Here is a 4,885-nt window from a genome sequence, read left to right on the forward strand (position 1 = left end):
AGCCTTTCCTGACTTGTTGGTGTCTATTATATGCCCCTTCTTTCATGTCCAGTTTCTTGACTTAATATGGTTTTGAAATTGTTTCTTGACTTGCCCATTTCCCACATTTGTCTCTGAGTTCCAAGAAGGCAGGAATCTTACTTTTTAAAATCATTTTGCCCTCCATGTCAATTATAAACATCACTCTGATGGACAGTCAGCTCTCAATAAATATTGACCTAATGATTTATTTGTTGATTCTTCATGTAGTATTTACGTTTTCAAGGAGGAATAATCAACTATGTTTAAAAATTTGGCATTGTGGCCGGGTGCAGTGACTCAAGCCTGTAATCCCAGCACTTTGGGAGGCCGAGACGGACGGATCACGAGGTCAGGAGATCGAGACCATCCTGGCTAACACGGTGAAACCCCGTCTCTACTAAAAAAATACAAAAAATTAGCGGAGCGTGGTGGCGGGTGCCTGTAGTTCCAGCTACTCAGGAGGCTGAGGCAGGAGAATGGCGTGAACCCGGGAGGCGGAACTTGCAGTGAGCCGAGATCACGCCATTGCACTCCAGCCTGAGTGACAGAGGAGTGAGACTCCTTCTAAAAAAAAAAAAAAAAATTTGGCATTACAATTACATACTTTGTTTCTGGTTTTACATAAACTTTTTAATAGAGGAGTAATGGAATGTTAGATCAGAAAGAGGTCTTGGAATTCATGTAATTCAGTAACAGAATTTTGCATAGGAGAAAATGAAAATCAAGAGAAATTAATCAGTAATTAATAATTAATGACAGAACCAGTATTTTAGAGAGGCAGGCTCTGTTCAAAGGGGAATGTTTATGGGTTTGAGGTCAAATGTGTATTAAACTCTGAATTAGTAACTTGGCTCTGGCTAAGACATTGACCTTTCCAGTCTTCAGTTTCTTCACCTGTAATACAAAGAGGATATTCAGGAAAGAGGATGTTCTTGTGATGATTAAACAAGTTAATATACAATAAAGTGTATATAATGCACAAAGATATATAACAATAGTCACAACTAGTTATTCTTAGGATTCTTATTTGAGAACTCTTGATGCTGCCTCTGATTCCAACAGAAAACACTTAACCAAGACTCTGAATGACTATTCAATGCCACAACAGATAGGTGTGAATAGCCTTTCTGGTTTTAAAAAGGACCTTTGCAATTAAGTTATTAAGTGCTCCTGCAAATACCTACTAAGAAAACAACTGCCCATTTGATTTCTATCCAGTCTCTCTTTTTTCCTTCAGTTTAATTTTCCAGCTTCAAGATTGTTAAATAGTACATGCTGTCTTGATTCTGACCTGCAAATAACAAGCTGTCATGTGTGAATTTCTTCCTAAATTAAAGATAATTAGAAGGGCTCATTTCTTGTGATTAATGTTTGGAAGAGAACTGGGACTAGAATATTCTTGGCTTATTATTTTGCCATTCTAAAATAATGCTGACATTTGATTCTCATGCTAAGCTATTCTAAACACTTCTTAGCCATCAGAAATCTAATATGTGGGAGCTTGTGCTAGCACATAAATGTTTAGGGTTGATATTCAGAGTTAAATCTTAATGTTGCTTAGTGGTAGACAGTGATAGTAAGGGGAAGAAAAAAAGAAGGCAGGAAGGGAGGGCCCTTGTGTCTATACCTTTTCTTATCTGAATAATAAATTCATGCATAAATTTTATACATGAATGCAGAAACTTTTCTCTTGGGTTCCTAAAGTCAGGCAACCCTGGTCATCTAGATGTTGTTACAGCTATGACTTCTTCTTTCTTATTAAAGATAAGGATGATTGTACCTCATCACTGGAAGAGGCTGTTCCTTCATGCTGGGCTCACCTTCACGTTTTATGTGACATTCTTAACAGTTTTACTTCTGCACGCAGCTACTTTTTTCATCAAGTCCAAAGCAAAGCCAAAGGATTAATAGTTCACAACACTTCCAACTACTCTGAAAGATGTATAGAATTGGTTTTAAATTAATGTCTCTAATTTTTAGAAAATTTTCTAGAGAGTATAATTCACTTTCTTTTAATTACTCTTCAGTTTTAATTCTTTGCTACCGAGGCAAAAATTTAGTCTAATTTTCTGCCATCTGAAGATCTTGCAGGTGGTTACAGTCTTTATAAGGCTTCTGATCTCATTTGAACATGAACTTGCTGTAGTTCCTTAGCCAATATGTCTCCCAGTTCCTTCACTAACCAGTTTGTCTCCTTTTAGGTGCACATCAGTTTTCCAGTGTTTCTCTAAAAGGGTGGAGGCTACAGACACACTATTTGAAGCCCTTGACCTCATGCTACTCATACATGAAATTAATGTTTCTATTTCTCTCTTTGCTGACTCTCTTTTCCAGAGTTCCTTGTCTCTTTCTTGGCTTCTTCATTGCTTTCCTTTCCTACTGAATCTTCCTTCTTTTTGTTATTCTCCTAGAACCTAGAAAAAATTACATTAAGTAGTTTTTCTAGCTTGTTTTTAGTATGTTCCTTGTTAACTGTTAACTACATTTTCACAAAATAATCTATATTTTGTGGAATAAATGAATAAATTACAAAAACATTTGACTTAATAGAAGTTTCTAAGGGGAAAGTAAAAGTTCATATTCCCTGCTACTATCCTCCTGTTCTGCTCCCTAAAGATAAGCACCATTAATGGTGTTTATCTTTATACTTAGAAAGTATATGTGTATATATGTGTATGTATACATGTATATGTGTATATATACACATATACTTTCATATATACACATATACTTTCTAAGTATAAATGTATATATACACATATATATGTATATATACATACAGCTTATATACAAGCTTGTATATGTCTTATATACAAGGCTACATATCTTAGCCTTGATATATTTTTATATGATATATTTATATAAACATATTTGTTTGTTTATTTATATCAAATAGATACATACCAGATCTGTATTAGTCTGTTTTCACACTGCTATAAAGACATACCTGAGACTGGGTAACTGATAAAGAGATTTAACAAGCTCACAGTTCTGTGGGCTATACAGGCTTCCACTTCTGGGGAGGCCTCCGGAAACTTACAATCATGGTGAAGGTGAAGGGGAATCAAGCATGTCTTCACATGGCTGGCAGGAGAAAGAGAGAGAGCAAAGCGGGAGGTGCTACACAATTTCAAACAACCAGGTCTTGTGAGAACTCTATCATGAGAACAACAAGGGGGAATTCTGCTCCTATGATGCAATCACCTCCCACCAGGCCCCTCCTCTAACACGGGGAATTACAGTTCAACAAGAGATATGGGTGGGGACACAGAGCCAAACCATATCAAGGTTCAAATTGTGTGTGTGTGTCTGTTTATTTTCTTTCTTTTCTTTAAAACAGAGTGTCATTCTATCACCCAGGCTGGAGTGCAGTGGTAAGATCATGGCTTATTGTAGTTTCTACCTCTTGGGTTCAAATGATCATCTTGCTTCAGCGTCCTGAGTAGCTGGGACCGTAGGTGCATGCCACTATGCCCAGCTAGTTTTTCATTTTTTGTAAAGATGGAGTCTCACTGTTTCTCAGGCTGGTCTCAAACTCCTGGCCTCAAGCAGTTCTCCCCTGGGCCTCCCAACGTGTTGGGTTTACAGGAGTGAGCAAATATGCCTGGCCCCCAATTTCAAATAAGAGCCTCTAGTTGTGCAAATAACTAAGTTTAATTTTTATACATGAATTTAATTTTTTAAATTAAATTAAAATTTAAATTTAATTTAAAAAATTTAAATTTAAATGGAACTCCCATTATTCTGATTGCCTCTAAGTTCTGGGAGACCAAATAGCATCAAGGAGATGGGGTCAGCTCATCTGTGTCACTGTCATATTTCTATATGGGCCTCTACCTGTCACTTTTTGTTTGTTTCTTGGATCATCAGCATGGCCCTATCTGGTCATTTATTCTCCCCAGTTTTTTGCCTTACACTTGGGCATTTGTTATTGAACACCAAAAGCCAAACAATTGATTTTTTAAAAATAATCTTGTATATTTTTCTGCATTATCCTCTTCTGGAGACATAGAATTCACTAGGTGCTGCCTAAATGAAGATAAATGTCAGAGTAACAGCATGTATATGAAAAAATTAAATATATTATCCTAATCACTATATAAATATGTTAATTGAATATTCAGTGGGAATTTCCTGTTTTTGTGGTATTTTGACTGAAGCCTGGAAGATGAGAATAATAGATTATAAAGTACCTGCACATTTTCAAGAGAGACAGAAAATCAAAGGGCTTGCTAAGAAGTGGCTAAATTAGTCTGTGGACATCCACCCCCCGCTGCCACCACCCTTACCATCCAATCTATATAAACAGAAAAGCAGAAATTTAAGATAATGTATTAAGGAAAGGTAATTTATAGAAGTGAGGAGTGCTTTGGTCTTTTTTCTTCCCTATGCAGGTGTTGCCATTATTCCAGGGTAGGTAGGAGGAGACGCCGAGAAAATCACTTGGAGAAATCTGGGAAGGTTCTTGCAAGGAAGCAGTGGCTTCTCACTATCCAACTGGAGTCTTTTTGAGCTGCTGAAACTCAGGGCCATTTCTGAGGACACAGGGATGGAGCACTCCAAGTTATTGGAAGAGCTTGAAATGCATCCTTTTTGTCTGAGGCCAAGGGTTGTAGGGAGAATGTCAATGACAGTTGCTTCAGAAGTCATGGAAGTGGGAGGTAGGAGGGAATACTGGAGCTGCTCAAGAGGCTGGAGACAGAGAGTGAGAAAGAGAAGAGGAAAGAGAGAGAGAAAGGCAAGTCTACTTTTCTACTATTTTATGGAGCCTATAGGGCTAAGGGAAGCAGTTAGGTTGAGCTGTCCTGATGAGACACTGCCCCCAGGTTGCTGCTTTCTCCAGATAAGAGATCCTAGGAGTGAG

At 37.5% G+C, this 4,885-nt stretch overlaps 1 long non-coding RNA gene across 1 annotated transcript; it reads right to left on the minus strand.

Moving 5' to 3' along the window:
* Positions 1–773: 773 nt before the first annotated feature.
* Positions 774–4,631, minus strand: LOC111547922. The gene is made up of 4 exons (XR_002733269.1): positions 4,465–4,631; positions 3,062–3,105; positions 2,309–2,435; positions 774–915 (listed from the first exon to the last, which is right to left on the minus strand). It is a non-coding gene; the product is annotated as an uncharacterized LOC111547922 (long non-coding RNA).
* Between the last annotated feature and the right edge of the window lie 254 nt (positions 4,632–4,885).

Source organism: Piliocolobus tephrosceles, chromosome 3 (assembly GCF_002776525.5).
Source record: "Piliocolobus tephrosceles isolate RC106 chromosome 3, ASM277652v3, whole genome shotgun sequence".
Classification (NCBI taxonomy): Eukaryota; Metazoa; Chordata; class Mammalia; order Primates; family Cercopithecidae; genus Piliocolobus; species Piliocolobus tephrosceles.